At 35.3% G+C, this 16726-nt stretch overlaps 1 protein-coding gene and 1 long non-coding RNA gene across 8 annotated transcripts in view; one reads left to right on the plus strand and one right to left on the minus strand.

Annotated features, from left to right (window-relative positions):
- The window catches only part of LRCH1 (leucine rich repeats and calponin homology domain containing 1), a 117045-nt gene that overhangs the window by 18048 nt on the left and 82271 nt on the right, over nt 1-16726 (plus strand). The gene's annotated exons all lie outside the window — the stretch shown is intronic.
- LOC113963385 lies at nt 4318-10883 on the minus strand. The gene is made up of 3 exons (XR_003532782.1): nt 10678-10883; nt 5459-5550; nt 4318-4536 (listed from the first exon to the last, which is right to left on the minus strand). It is a non-coding gene; the product is annotated as an uncharacterized LOC113963385 (long non-coding RNA).

The following is a 16726-nucleotide window of genomic DNA, read 5'->3' on the forward strand; positions in this document are numbered from 1 at the left end:
TTACACAGCACTTTAGTAGCTAACTTGGAATGACAGAATGAATAAAGCTGTACTGTGTATGAGAGTAAGATGGTAATGTTGAATCTTAGGATACCTGTTGGAAATTTTTTTTTCTCCCCTCTTGGGTTTTAACTGTATTTTACAGTAAAGAAACTAGATAATTCACATAAGAGTTGAGTCTTGGTGCAAAGACCAACTGGCCTTCCTCTGACGCGGAGGAAAAATGAGAGGAACAGGAGACTGAGCCTAGCTTCTCTTTTTGAAATTCTGAGAAGGGCATCCTCTAAGAACTTGGCTTTCTTTTTCAGTAGTGCAAGAAAGTGGATATGTAATTCAGAATTTTTTTAATAAGGGAAAGTTTATGAAAATGAATGTATGATTAATTTCCTTATTTTTTTCAGTTTTGTTTTCAATGGCCTATGTTACTTGGAAGGGAAACTTGGAGAAAAAACAGTTTTAAATATCAGCTTCTAATAGAAGGACATTGCATCGCACACTTAAACTTTTTAATTGTGATTGAATCTATTGATTTATGACTACATGGGAAAATATTTTGCTATTTTTATGTACCTTTTTTGTGTGGATGATGATCTATCATTTCCTACCTGATATCTTGTTTCAAGTGAATGAGATAAATATGAAAATTAAATGTGAACTAATTCAAGTTAAGATAAATATAAATAGGCTTATGTGGGATACCATAGCCCCAATATCTCTCTGACCAATGATTTATAATATTGCGTACTTTTAGCACATGGCAAGAGTCATTGTGTAATTGTAATTACCAGAATGCTATTTTTAATTTCAGAATAAATTAATTGGTTTGTTTGTGCTTGTTGTTTTATTATAGTGAAACATTACTTTGCCAGGGCTAGTTGAGTGAAAATTTCTGAAGGTTGCCAAATCAGTATTCCTTGTTTTGGTGAGACTATCTGACCAATGTATGTACTTTATATTTGCTTGTAGGACTTTGAGGAAAATTTAACTAATAGACCACTGATACTTTTTATCCTTCTTTGTTTTCCATGAGTGCGAATATATATCTTAGTCAAGTATAGGCCTCTCTAAGCCTTGATAGGGTAGGTAAGGTGCTTATTTGCCAGATAAAGCCACAGTTAAGCCAGGAGAATGTATTTTTAACAGACTATTCCCTAGGGTAACTATTCACATAAAAACACGTCTCTTTTTAGTTTCATAATTCTATGCAGGCAAAATATTTCAAATCATACTGGCTATTAAAATTACTGCTAACCAGAGTTTTGTATAATGTAGTTTGTCAAACAACGATGTATTTGAATAAAGAACTGCCTCAGTCGTTGTGCATTGTATTCTCTCATTTACAGGGGTGTGCAAGCACAAGTCCATAGATATGGGAGACATGATGTACATGCATATACATACTTCAGGCATATGGACTTAAAATTTACATTTTCTTTTTTTTTTTTTCTGGGAGAAATAAAGGCATGTTTTTATGCCCATAATTTGAAAAGTCAAAGTAATTAATGTAATCATGGGAGCTTTCCAGTATCTGTTTTAAGAACAAAATTTGTGAATTATACAGAATTTATTCAAAGAAGTTGTATATATATTTCATTCTGAACTTGGTTGATACTCAGAATACACACTGTATGTGTTTTTACAGTAATTTCTGCGTATCTAAACACTTTTATGTGTTTAAATAATGTAGCATTGGCTCTTTTGTTATGTATATATGTTAGATAGTAACCTTTCATAGAGAATGTAGCTGATTACTGGTTTAAAAGCCCTATTCTCTGTTTTTACAGATAAAGTACTAGAAGAGTATGAGCATCTCAAAATTCTAGTCTGATCTTTTTTATTTTATTTGTGTCCTTGTGCAATTGTTTTTTTAAGTATGTCTGGCTACAGTTTACCAAGAAGAAAAATATTATGCCTTTCTCTTCACTCATTTTATGATTTCTGCAGATATGTCCATGTAAGGTGTAAACGTTGTTTCCAAGATTGCTTAGGTCTGAGGGTAGTTACCTATCTTAAACATTTGTGCTGAGATATTTTTGACTGTCTTGTGACTTCTTCTCTGACTCTTTTTTGATATTCTCTTAATGTTTTGCCTTTATTAGGCAAAGGAAGGGTCTTTGTATTTCAGATACTTGATTGCATTCTGTTCCTCTCTGTGATGAGGAATACTAGAAGACTATTTTAAGTGCATTTAAGTGGATACAGTTGAGTGTTTTTAATGCATATAAGCAGTAATGAAAAGACTTTGTGCCTTTTCTAGGCTGTTTTTATATCATAATTGCATTCTTTAAAAGTAAGTCTCCAGCCGCTAATGCTTCTTCTTAGATGTTAGTGGATTAGTGTCACTATGTTACTTGAAGCAAGATGTATTAATCTCTTATTCAAGGTTTAAATCTATGAATCTGAAAGAAAAATTTCTTAGAAGCTGAAGTAGTTTTGTCATCCCATAAATTTCAGGTTTAACAGAGACAGATTTTACATGTCTTCTGTTGTTATTTTTGTTTGGGGTTGGGTTTTTTTTTAAGCATTAAAGCCTGAGGCAAGTGTAATGGATGTAACTTTGAGTCTCTGTTTTTTAAATATAATTTAGCATAGGATAGCGAGAGTTACTGAAAATCGGGAGATTATAATGCTGATGCAGGTGTGTCCCTAACTATGATGTGAGTATATGCTTAAATATATATATATTTTATATATATATTTATGTATATATAAATATAAATCCCGTAAGAGCCAGGTTATTCCTGTGGCTTTGTAAAATCTAGAGGTATATAGACTACACAATTTGAAAGAGTAGATTAAGGCAGGCAAAGCATTTAGCATCCTATCAGATATGTAACATTCAAATCTGTGTAAAAGTTCACTCAGGTATTACTTATAAATTCTTACTGAGAAAAAGGTATGGAAAATCTTTCCCTCTGAACTTATGTTGCTGAACATTCCATGTCAGAGACACTTGTAAGTATTTTAGATCTGTTGGAATTGGAGGTGGAAGACATCTTGTACTGATTTTTCACTTTGGACAGTTTCTCTAGAACAGTAGTTTCCAAAGTGAAAAACATTAATTACATAAAAGCTTGAAAGTTATATTTAACTGAAACTGTTTACAGATCATTGATATGAAACCCCAGGTTTTACTGAAGGAATGTCCTCTTTCCCTTACTAAAAATACAAGCAATAACCGGAAAGTAAACCAACCTCTGTATTTTGAGCAGTTTTCCAAAGAAGGGCTAGCCAACTTAATCCAGAGGTTTTATTAAGAAGTTTTTGTTGATGTAACAGCTTCATCTGTCTGGGTAATTTTTTTGCTCTTTTTATGAATATTCTAGACTCTCAGGAAAGATCCTTGATTTAAATATCTGGTTTATATTTAAGTTCAGAATTAGTCTGTGTTAATTTAGAAGTACAGGATATTTTTAGAAATATTTCAGATTAACGTTTTATTTGAGAACTCGAAATAAGTTTAAAATCCTTTTCTTGCTTGCTTGTTTTTTATGGTGGCTTATTAGAGTTCTGAGCCTTGGCAGTTGAGGTGCTTAATTTGCAAGGCTTTGAACAAAAGGAAGATAGGAAGGAAGGTAGGTTCTTAAGGGTTATACTGCAGTCCCTGACGCTGGCAGTGCTTGTGGGTTCCTTGCAGAGTTGTCTGAAATGAATGTGAATCAAGATGGGACTGCTGGGCAAAGGGGGAAAACCAAATAAAGGCATACAATAAAAAAAGACAACAAAACCTACAAATAACTTAGCAAATTAGTAGCCTGTGGTTGGCCATAATGAATAGACTAACCACAGTATAGAAGCAGTTTCTGGATGATGTTGATTGCCAAAGCTAACATAAACCCATATTTTGACATGCAATTATTGTGTGATGTCTAAATTCTCAGTAGAACTGAGCCTTTTTTATTATTGAATATAGTTGCTATTTAAGAGCACACCAGGAAAGCAGAGAATAAAGCATTTTGAATAATTAAATGAATGCCTAGCCTTGCTTTGTATATAAAGCATTGAAATAATTTTTCATTCTGGCAGATATAGTGAATAAAATATAATTACCTTAAACCTTTTTAGCCTTATTTAAAAATGGTGTAAAAGTTCTCTGTTGGAACTAATCTTAAAATCATAGGATTGTTTAGGTTGGAAAAGTCTTGTAAGGTCCTGCATCATTATACATAGCAAAAGTATCTGTATTGGCACTGGTTTATGATCTACACTCTCACTACTGTTAATGCACTGGCACCAGTACAAAGTAGGAATCTGAACTTTACCAATGTAGGCATATTTTCTGAATCTTAACATTTACATTTAGTAAATGCTGGCCAATGGAACTCTTCAGTCTTCAGCAAAAACAACAATAAACTGAAAGTGTCTTGGATTCTTCAGGCAAAAGCTGGCTTCTTGTCCTGGTTTTTAGAACTGTGTTTGTGTACGGTAAAGATGGAGAGTCTCTCTTTTTCGCTCCTTCCCTGCCACTCTCAGCAGTATTACTGTGTAGTTTTTTTCTCCTCTGAATCTTTTTACAGCCTCTGCCTGATTATTTGCCTGTAGGAAAATAAGATGTCATCGTAGAACATACATCTAGAGTAAGACAGACGAATCTGGCTTTCCTTATTAGTCTGGCTTTGCTGACTTGTGTTACTTATTAAATATGGATAATACAACTCCCACTGCACTTGAAGTAAATGATGTGTGGAGTCTTGGAAAAACTAATTTCAAGACAGTCACTTTGTCTCTAATCCCTTGAAAAATAGATGTAACTAATTTTTACGTACTCAAAGAATGATGAGAGCAAGTGTAATAAAGAGGGATACACTGGTATCTCAGGATGTGTCAGCAAGATAAAAGAGCAAGTGCTGGAATGAATAAGGAAAGATGGATGAAAGTTCGGAACTAGGAGTGGGGAAGGATGGGTTGTATTATAGTAGGAAAGAGTAGCCTTGCCCCTCACCACCAGCTGTTTTAACAGTTTGGTATAATTTACAATTACATTAAGCTGTCATTATGTTTTTCTTCTCACCTCTTATTTTTTAATGGCTACAATATACTGGAAATGTAGTTTTTTAATCATGTTTAAATGCTTTTAAGTAAAAAATAGAACTTTATAATACAATAAAAATGGCTAAAATGTTGGTGAAATAATAAGTAAGTTGACTCAATAACTTCTTTTTGAGATGATATGTGTAACAATATCTGATTACTAAACATTCATAAACACAGTGGCTGAAGTAGAGAGCTTCTGTTCCCTGATTTTTGTCTCAGAAGCCTGGACAGTTTGTTTTATGCCAACTTCATGCAAACCATTATTCTTAGAAAGCTGGTTCTGAATTTTTAGAATACTTAATTCTTAGTCATCTGCTCCTTCTCTACCTTAAAATGTAAGGTTCTTGTGCTCCATATTACTGTTTACTTTCCCTTTGTTGGCTGAGTGTTGGGTTCTGATGCCATAGTGAAGAGATTAACTCACTTGTCATCTCCAGATTCATACAACATTTTTGTTGTAGACTGTGACAGGATCATATGCATGGCGCTGGGTTGCTTCCCCTAGTTTTAGATGCTCTGTAATAAAGGAAGTGATATAACTTTGTCAAGTACTATTGCAATACATGTAAGTTTTACCAGGTCTAGTTAAGACATAAAACATGGTTTGTCATGGCTTTCACAGAGAGTAACCATGATCTATAAACATTGTAGAAGTATCTGACTGCTAAGGTGAGTAACCTCTTCCTTGCACTTCACTAATTTAAATCAACTTCTAGCAGTGATGGCATATTTTACAATAATTTGCCACTTGCAGTTTAAAGCAAAGAAATTGAAATTATCATTGTTCCTACAGTTCTGTATGGGGTGTAACTTCGTTGTTTGGATACATTTTACCAACTATTACCATGATCGTTTACCTAGGCTTGTATTGCATACTGTCCTGATTCATGTGTGAAAAGCATGTACTACCCAGTGCTAGTAATGACTTTGAAAGACTGTGTGTGACTGCAGGTAAAAAAAGAAAAAAGCTGGAGGGTTTATGTCACCTGTCATTTCTGCAGTTGTTAAAATATTTGTGATGTGTGGCACATGGACCATTTGAAGTTGTTAGCCTTGATGATCTCTGAGGTCTTTTCCAATCTGTTAGGTTGAGAAGTTCAATTGCTTTCTCTTAACTTGCTTTATAAAGAGTGTGAAAATCTTCTAGTAGTAAAGATACAAAATTCTTAGGACTTAAAGACCAATGTATAAGCCATAGGATCAGCAATAAAGCAGTAGCTGCAGTGATTGTTGTAGGCACTCAAGGCATAATCCTTATGTTAGATAACGGATGATGGCAGATGAACTGTGGTGTTACCCTGGAAGTGACTGCTATCCAGCCAGCTGGTTGAAAAAAGGAGGGCCCAAAAAGACAATGAGGAAATCAAAATTAAAGATGACACTTGTTACCATATTTAGAAAAAACTTCTTTAGAAAAAATGAACTTGATTTTTGACCAGGTTCTTGCACAGCTGTGTTAGTTGTTGGCACTGACAGCAATGGACAACAGAACACTTTCACCTGAGATTGCAATTTAGCCTTTCTGTAGTGCATGCAGTTAAACAGTGCTTTGTGAACTCTGCTTCGTGAGGATGTAGCTCATGAGTTTCAGCCTCGCCTTAGGTTTTTCCCTCTGGAAGTTCTCATCTTGTAGCAGGTATGTAAGCCCAAAGTTTGATCTCATTTCTGACTGGTACTGGCAGCCCCTTTTTTAAAAGAAAAGTAGGTATTTAAGGCATTATAAATGGTCATCCTTTTCCAGATATTAGGTAGTCTTCCAGTAATATCCTATCAGTTTTTATTTGTGGGTTTTTTTTGGAAGTCCACAGCATTGCCCTAAAGCCCTGTGAGATCATCCAAAGTTTTTAATAACTGTGAAACAGAAAAAGAAGTTTAAGGAAAGTGTAAAGTGTGATATTTTGTCAGACGGAAGAAAATGTAGGGGTTCGTGGAAAGTGAACATAAGGTCCAAAATTTGTGTATCCTCTGAGTTAAATTATGTTACTTTTATTATGAGACTACTGAATAGCATAAATCTGGAGGGACTATGAACTAGTATAGAGAGGCACCCGTTGGTGTAAACAGGGGACTGTGATTCGTGGTTTTGCCTATCAGGTCTATCTTAGTGACTTAATATTATGTTTGCAGAGGTAGTTGTGAAATTCCAAGAATTAGGCAATTTGTTTCCCATTGGCATTTCCTGTGGGTATGTTGCATATATTGCATTTTATTGTGTACTTGTAAGTTTAATCTCTTCAACATGTTTTCTTTATTGAATACTTAGTGAAGATAATCAATAATAGAACAAACTACCCTATTGACCTCTTAGAAATAAATTATGTGGGTGTGCTGTAGCTTGTTCAGTTGTACTCTGAAAATACTTCAAATTCTGATGAGTGGGTGACTCCACTTTTCCTGTCACAGTAATCCTTTGTGTAACATTCGCCATGTTTTTGGAGTAGTGATGTTGTTATCATGTTATGTCTTTTTACTCAGCAAAATGAAAGCCTGTTGGCTCAGTTGGAATTTCAGAACCAGAATTTACTGGCACAGAAATCTAAGTTTTATTTTGCCAGAGTATAGTTTGGTTTACTTTTGTATGCCCCAGAATTTTAAAAGTATAATTAAATATGAGCAAAAGCCACATTTTCATTAGAAATGAAGAAAAAAAATCATCCACATCCTATAGGGCACCCTAGGAACTAAAGGCTTGATCATTTTTAGCTATGTAAACAGTACATCTCTGTGGCATACCACAAATTCTTTGTGACTTGTCTCTCTAATGGGGCAATAAAATGGACTTTTTAAGGAATTGTGAAAAAATATTTTTCGGAGTAGCTACAGATCATTTCAGATTTTTAAGAAATTAATTTTAAAGAAGTTTGTTCATAACAGTAATAAGTCTCTGTTTTGCAATGTATAATGATTGTTAAGAGCTCCCTGTACATTAGATCTTGAGGTTTTTGTTTCTGCTTTTCAGTGTTTTATGGAAACTCCAGGACACTATCATCTGCAACTGGCAAGAGCTATATGTCTCTAACTTCCAAGGCTGAAAATGGAAATCACTACTGAATTTCATTCTTGTTTAATATTTACTATGCTTCTATTTTTAATATAGTTTCTAAAATGCTGGTGAATCTTTATGGTACTATATTTACTTTACAAAAATAATTTATTCAGTTTTGTTTATAAGTCTCTTAACTGAAGTCATTCTGCTGTGGTACAAGAATTCCACAACTTAATTACATTCCTTAGGAAATAAGAATCTTATACTTGGAATAATGTCAAATACAAAAGAACTAAATCATGACTTTCATCAACTTCTTTTACCTTACACAAATCCTAGAATTCTAAAGCTTTAGATATTTTCTATTTTTGTTGTACAACTATATTTGAGCGTGAAGGAATGGGGTTTTTTTGGCTGTTTTTCTTAACTATCACTAGTGTTGAGACTGTTTGGTTTAAGTTCATACAAAGTTTACCGGGAGCCAGTTGCACTTTCCAACTGGAAAGAGTTGAAGGAAAATGATTTGTAGGTGTGTAAGTCATACCCCAACTGTACATCATAAAATATTACAAATATGTTTTAATGGATTATATACCTACACTTTATGTACTTCTTACGGATTTGCAAAGTGATTATGTGTTGTCAAATCAAATACTGCATTTTTTGTGCAATATAAATGATTTTCTGTGTGGTTTTTTTCCAACTAATTGTTTACACAAGTAATGTGTATACATTACAGATGTGTAAATTGTTAATAGCTTTCTGTGGGCTGCTGACTTTTTTTGATTCTTATTTCTGCCTTGAATGATTTAGTCCCCTGGCCCCTCGGTCTTAGCGTTAGAAATTCAGATGTACCTTTTCTGGAAGGATTTTGAAATGGCTGAGTTTGTAGGATTGCACTGTTAAAAGTGCAAAGAGAGAATTCAGAAGGCAGTTGGCTTTTTTTTCAAGACTCATCCATTTAAAATTTTTGCATCAGAGAAGTTACTATAGAGCTTCTTGTTAAAAATTGTGTGTGTGAAAGAAACTGCCTTAATGGAATGTGAGGTGGGGTTGAGCACTGTGCTTAAACAAGAAGATACAAAGCCAGTTGTAAATCTGGGCTTATTTATTCTTCTGCTGCTTTAGTTTTCTTTGTAAGATGGACCACACAGTACAAAGTGCTGAGAATATTGATGAGTTTTGTAACTACGTGGTAACCTACTGTCTCTTTCTTTAGATAGGATTTGTTCCTGTGAGTCATGATTTTTTTTTCATATAGTTTTAAACTCACACTGTTCTTGCCAGACACTTCTGAGGTGGATGACTGTGAGAAACAAAGCCTTCTGTGACCTGGGAGGTGTGGATTATGCAACAGTCTACCTTGCTTACATTGCCTAGCTTCCATTTATGAAAGTAATGTTAAATATCCTATGTTCTTCTACAGAACAGAATTTTTTTCATGCTTACTTTTCTTCTGATATTGTGTGTAAAATGAAGTAATTCTTCAGGGGAGAGACATTTTGATTCAGGAGACCTGAAGCCATCTGGCCAGGCTGAGCCTTTGTTTTCACAATTAAAAGAGAAAAATAGAAGTGGGAGTGGCATGGGCTTGAATTTTTTTTAACCATAGCAACTGTGTGTGGGCAGTGCTGGCAAAACAGTGAGGACAAGGTATTTCTGTTTTGCTGAGGTAAACTTGCTGAGGCAAGACCTGTATCTCCGAGACTGACCTTGTGTTTAGATCCCTGGAGGTAAAAATTTTTTTACCTTATTCAGCAGTGCTGAACAAACCTGAAAACTTGAAGCTGCAAAACCAGCTTGGACTTGGCTTGTTAAAATGCAAGGGTTAGAACTGTGCCTGTTTGTTTGTTTGTTTCTCTATGAGCTGTTACTCTGCAGTGTGAAGCGAAGTTACATGGCTATTGTCTAGTAATTTTCAACATATTTTTCCCTTTCTTTTAGGTCTGTTTTTAATTAACATGCATATGTGTGAGATTTCTGATTATGCTGGATATAATGTCATACTGTGAAAGCAGGCTAACATAAGATTATAAAACATCTAACTGATGGAGAGGTCCACTTTGATTTTCATCAGAGTTGAAGGAATTTGGAGAGTTCATAAAGGTACTGAATGCCTCTCTCGGGTTGTATTCCTTGGTTGTAGTCTAGTTGAAAAATGTGTGTTTTAACTTAAATGGATGCAGCTGAATAATGAATAATCTCCAAGGAAATGTTTGGGTTTTTTTTTCCCTACAAGAAAGCATGTTTGTTCTGCAGTGTCTATGCACAGCTGCTAAGGAACATTAGAAATTAATGTAAAGATTGATATATTCAAAGATGCATATTACTGACTGGTGCATATAGGGAAAGAGTGCTCAGATCGTGTAGTTTAAACCACAAAAAGCAGTATATTGATTTATTGTGATTTGAACAAGAATCAGGGAACTGTATACTTGGGATTGATATCAGGAATAGAAGAGCTAAACCAAAGTGTCAGACCATTAGAAAAATTAATAAACATCTACAAATATCTAAACACTTTTCATAACTAATCATGAAAAGTTCGAATCCCCTCTTTTCCCCACATGGTTATTGGCACACAAGCTCCACAAGCGGTGTAGATTCCAAGCAACATTTGCTCTTCCAGGAACGTGAGTTCACCTAATTGCGCGCACCTGTTCCCGGTGATATGGATGTTCCAGCTTATACCAGGGTCACTCTCTACAGTCTGCTAACCTGCAAGCTAGCAGTGGAGTGTGTTCCCCATCCCAAGTCACAAAGCCCACCTGAGCCATGGATCCCCCCCACTTCAGCACTCTGAACTGCCGCTGTGCTGATTGAAGTGTGACTGCCCACGTCCCCCAGTGGGGCAGCTGCTCCCCAAGGCATTCAGGAGGTTGTGATGCCAATGGGGTGAGTTTTCCATTGTCCGATCAGGCTTTGGTGATTCTCTGTTGCCATTATGAGGTTCCTCTTCCATTATAAACAAAGCACAAATGTTGATCCTTCTTTTCAAGCTGACCCTTCCTTAGTTTCAAGGTGTCTTTGTAATTCTCCAGTTTCTGTTCAGTCCTTTTCAGGGTTGTTGTTTTTGTATTACCGTTTTTTTAACAAGAAATGCTCTCAGGTAGTTTTGGGTGTTACAACTGCACGTGGTTTGCACTTATGTTCCTAGCTTTTCAAGTGTTGTTGTCCAGGCCATATAAGTCCCCTCTTGGTGATGCTAATCTTAGCATAATTTTGAATTGTTATATTATCAACTTACAAGAGTATTAATACTGTCTTTTCTTGTTTAGCATTCAGTGCTTAACTGATTATTTTATTTTAAATATACTATATGGTAATTTTGTGGTGCATCTAATACTTTCTTGTGTATATCTTACTGTATGAGTCTGTCTAAAGCATTATGTATGGGGGAAGAAGGTTATTTTGTAGTTTTACCTGTCTGAGGCCACTTACAGCTGTGACACTTGAACCATACTCATAGTTTTCCAGCTGCAGTTAGGAGGAATATCTTGATTTGCAGTTCTGTTGTGAAATCCAATTTGTTAATATGTTAAGCATGTTGGCTTCTAAGGTAGTATATTCCAAGTTAAAGGCTGGTGTAGAGCTCTCATCCTGTGGTTATTTTGTATCCAAGTTTTTCAACAATGTAAGATATATGGTTCTGGCTCTGTTAAAATGGTTTAGTCCACTTTGCTCCTCTAGAAATACTTTTACAGCAAACTGATTTGAGAGTGTCTTAATCAAGCACACTGCTTTGTGTCCCTGTTTCAATGTTGTAGTTTGGTAGTGAATTGCTGAAGTAATCTAACTGGGTTTTCTCTTCCCATATGCCTTAATATGCAAAGTGTTCAGAAATGCTGAGCTGAATAGAGATTGCTCTGATTTGAAAGCCTTTGGGACTTTTATTTATATGGTAATTGCTTATACACGTAGGTGGACTTTTTCAAAGCACCATATATCCTTTCTCAGTAGTTTTAGACTTTGAAATCACTGAAGGTGGAACTTGGTCTCCTAAAGTGCCTAGGCCCATATCTTCAAATGCTGACATCGATTAAAATCAGTCTTTAATGTGACATACATTCTCTCTGCATCTCTTAGGCAACATCATGTGTTTTGTGAATAGAAAGACAATTGACATCTGGTTTTTCCAGATGGATCAAGTTGCATTCCAGGTAGACTTAGATTTACTCTGTTAAGCATTTTCTTCTGTCAGTTTGTAATAAGCTAATTCTGTATAAAAATAAACATTATAGATAGGCAATATTTTATGTAAGAATAAATTTGACAACAATCAAATTTAAATTATTTCAGACCTAGTCAGTAGGTGACCTCGCTGAAAACTGTTCCTGATTTTAATGCTTTAAATTTTTATGAACCTTATTCTCTTGAAAAGCTTTACAATAATTCATCTGCCTTCCTATATCTATTGTGAGGTTTATGTTTCTGTCACCCATTGATGAAAAAGATTGTTGTGGGGAATTGATTTTGACCAAAGTTACCGAGCAAATAAAGAAAGTAAAGAACAAAAAATTGGCTTGTTCTGTCAAACCCATTTATCTTATTTAGGTCATGATTCCCTCAGACAGAAGTGTCATGTGACAAAATTGTCGGAATGTTCAAGGCAAAGGATGAAGCAGATGAAAATAGTTAACACTTCAGCTCTCTCATGTTTGCAGAATACTGAATATAGGTGGTGGTAAAATGTAGTCATTGAGAGTCAGATCTTGAACGTAATTAAATCAATGCACTTTTCCTTCTTCATAGGAACTCAGTTTCCCGCATTAAACTCACTGTCAGTATTTCACTTGTAAACACCGCCCTCTTAAATGTTAGATGCAGGTTCATTGTCTTCATAGGTGCAGTTGCTGGATTAATTGAATAAAACATGTGTTGCCTTATTACATATAATTTAAGGAGAATTTTGGAGAAAGCACCTCAACTGTTCAAGAGATTCAAACAATCTAAGTGGGTTTTTTTTGTCTCAACTTCAGTCCTATTCTGGAATCCCACAAAGCTGAGAATTTCAGCATATATTGTCAGATGTGAAGTCCTATCAGAAAGGTGTCTTATTTAGCACTTTTTTTTGCTTGCCTTTTTTTATCTGGTGAAAAAAATTATTCTAATGGGAATCTGCCAGTTTTGTGAAGAAAGGCAGATGGGTTACATTTCCTTTCTTTGGTGTGGTTCTAGTTGTTTGCTTATAAATCCAATATTGTGTAATTTAGTTTCTGCATGGAATACTGGATGATGAGGATGATTATTATTGGAAAGCACAGTTCATGTAGAATTTAGTAAGGTCTACTGAGAACTGCGCCTCTGAACTTCTGCATGTTACACATCTGCTATGTGTAGTTGTCTACCTCTAGATTTAATAATTTTTTTCAGAAAAATTGATAAAGGGGCTGCAAGAACCATGTACAGTCTTCAAAATAGATCCATAGCTCTTTGGATTTATGCTGTGACACAGTTGTTTACGTTTAGTCTGTTCATAGAATCATGGAATCAGCCAGGTTGGAAAAGACCTCTGAGTTCCTCAAGTCCAACCCTTGATCCAACACCACCGTGGTTACCAGACCATTGCACTAAATGCCACATCCAGTCTCATCTCAAAAACCTCCAGGGATGATTAATCCACCACCCCTCTGGGCAGCCCATTCCGATGTCTGATTACTCTCTCTGTAAAAAATGTCTTCCTAATATCCAACCTAAACCTCCCCTGGCACAGCTTAAGACCATGCCCTCTTGTCCTACTGCTGGTTGCCTGCGAGAAGAGACTGACGCCTACCTGGCTACAACCTCCTTTCAGGGAGTTGTAGAGAGTGATGAGGTCTCCCCCGAGCCTCCTCTTCTCCAGGCTAAACAACCCCAGCTCCCTCAGCCTCTCCTCATAGGACTTGTGCTCGAGTCCCTTCCCCAGCCTCATTGATCTTTTCTGGACCTGCTCCAGCACCTCAATATCCTTCCTGAACTGCTTGTTTTTCTGAATGCTTCAGTTACTTTTACAATTGAAATTGAGCATTGTGCTGCTCTTTGATAAACCTGTTTTAACTCAAAATATCTATCCTCTGAAGTAACACACAGTGAAGAAAAAGATGGGAAAAATGTAATCCAACTTTGCTTACTGAATGCCTCTTTTTAGGATATGGAAAAGTATTAAGCATACCCTCAAACAGTGTGAATGTTCTATCAATACTTTCCATTTTTTTGGCAACTTTATATTTCACTCTTATATCTTGCATTGCTGCATGAAGTTTTTATATTCCTGTGCCTTAAAAGCCATTATTTGATATGTTAAATTAGATTTCTGTCCACCATATACATTATTTTTATGCTTCATTTATCTTCCTGTGTAACACTGGTTGCACAGTGTCACAGTGTCATTTGACAACACTTAATTTGACCCTTGTCATTACAGACGCAAGGAGTGTAATATTATCATGTGTATAGTTGTAATGCTTAACCAGGTCATGATCTAGAAAACCACTGTTTGACTAAAAGAATGCAAACAGCGTTTTTGGCTTACCAAGAACATAGGGAGGTGTATGTATGTATAGTTGAACAGCTGCTCAAGTTCTCCCTTTAGTCAGTGTAAAATTACTTCAGAGCTTGCAGAACAAATATTAAAAGCTGAGCTCATTCAGAAAGGTAGAAGCTTATAAAACCTCATCAATCTGACTGTAATAACTTGATCATCCCTCCTTCACATTCAGCTAATGTCCTGTTTTCATCTTGTACTTCTAGAGGGATAGAACCAAAGGCCTAGTGGTCTGCTCTTTTACAGGTTTGCATTCATGCACACAAAAAATCCTCTTACCAATTTGGATGCTTTCAAATAAGGGGAATTTGAGGCAGTCCTAACTTTTAGAAGTTCTGGAACTAAATACATGGTGGATAAACAAACCCTTTTTAATATAGTGGTAAAAGACATTGCTGGAGATGATGAAGGTGGGAACTTTTCAAATGTAAGATCCAACTGAGCTGGAATTATGAGAAAAAGCAATATTATGTGCAGTTTCTTCTCATAACATTTTAAAAGTTTGTTTTATGTCTTAATTTAGATTCTTAAACCTCTGCAGAGTGGTTTGTATTAGATTTCTGTGATGTTAATTTAAATTGCAGTACTTTGTGTAAACTTTAGTTTTGCATAGACAGTATAGTAACTCCAACATTCTTTTTGGGTCTCCCAATTAAAGCAGTTTAGATGGTTGTGCACATTTGATGTCAGTGTAGTTTGAATTCATTCAGCTGGGTTCAGCTATAATAAGTACCTTGTCTAAACTACTTCACACTTTCCAGCAAGGGTAGGGACAGTGAAGTTTGTTTTCTGTAGGAAATAAGTGGTACATTAGAGTTTTTATTTAAGAAGATTCTCATCCAGTCTAAAGTAAAATGCAGGATATTTTGGATATAGACAGTACACTTTACTAAATGAATTGTAGTACTGTGAAAACAACAGTATAAAAATAAAGCTGAACTTCTGTTGCATATTATTAAGTCCAAGATGTGGGGTTAATACTTTTTTTGTTAATACTTTGTCTCTACTGAATTTAAGCAGCATCAGGAACTTCTGTCTTCTTTACTTGTCTTGAGTTGTTGATTTGCCATAATTGTTTGCTATAGATTATATTCTTAAGCGCTCAAAGCAACATGAGACAGTTCAATTGTCTGTGAATAAATGTTTTTCTTTTGAGTATTTTCTTTTTTTTGGTTTGTTTTTTGTTTGTTTGTTTGTTTTTGGGTTTTTTTGAATTTTTAATTTTGAGCAACTTTTCTGGTCTTCAGACTTGTATCAGTTTGCAGTTCTAGGAAAATATGAATGGACTATGTTGATCTATTGAAAACATTTGAATAATTACAGGGAATTTAGGAAGCTGTCCCAGAAAGGAATCAATCAGAACAGTGCTGGTATGAAATAGAAAATGGAGTGCTGTAATTTGATGTCCCATATGTATAAAAATGCAGATTTTGCTTAGACCAAGAGCACAATGAAGTCCTGTGACCTCATGCCTGGCATGTGTGTCCTCTCTAAATGGTAGGAGTGTATCAGAGTTCCAGACCAAATTACAAAGTAAGTGTGAAAAGTAAATCCTGTGAGCCCTATACATTGGGTTTGAAGAGGATACATTAATCTTTACAATTTCTTGGCCTTTCAAATTACTTCAGTCATTTAGTGTTTTTTTAGATAGTGCACGTCTAAAAATTCTGTTAGGAAAATAAAAAATAAATAATTGTTTTAATAATTTAATAAAGTAAAACTTTAAAATGCTAATTTCCTTACTGATAGGATGGGTAATTATCTCTCAGTAGAAAATAGGCCAAAAGTTGTGTGAGAATTAAAGTAGAATTAATTCATTGTATTAGTAGTGATTTAGGAAAGTCTTTGGGAATGAAAGCCTCTGGCTTGGTGTAGTTGGGAAGTTGCTATAGCAGGGATAGCACTAGGGGTTACATAATCTTGATCAAGAGGGTTCAGCCAAGGAATCAAGCCAAAGCAAACTGGAGAGGATTTGTGTAGAAATAGGAATGAGAAATGCTGTGGGCAGTATAACTGAATTTAATAAACTTTCTTAATTCTAAAAGACAATGTGAAGTCACAACACTTGCCTTCTGACTTGTGGTAAGTGTTCTAGATTGCTAATTAGAATGTTTTTTTACCTCATCCATTTCCCACAAAGAGACTAACCACCAAGTTATCCATATCATGCAAAAACGACAATT

Source organism: Neopelma chrysocephalum, unplaced genomic scaffold (genome assembly GCF_003984885.1).
Source record: "Neopelma chrysocephalum unplaced genomic scaffold, ASM398488v2 Primary Assembly neopelma1_25, whole genome shotgun sequence".
Lineage (NCBI taxonomy): Eukaryota > Metazoa > Chordata > Aves > Passeriformes > Pipridae > Neopelma > Neopelma chrysocephalum.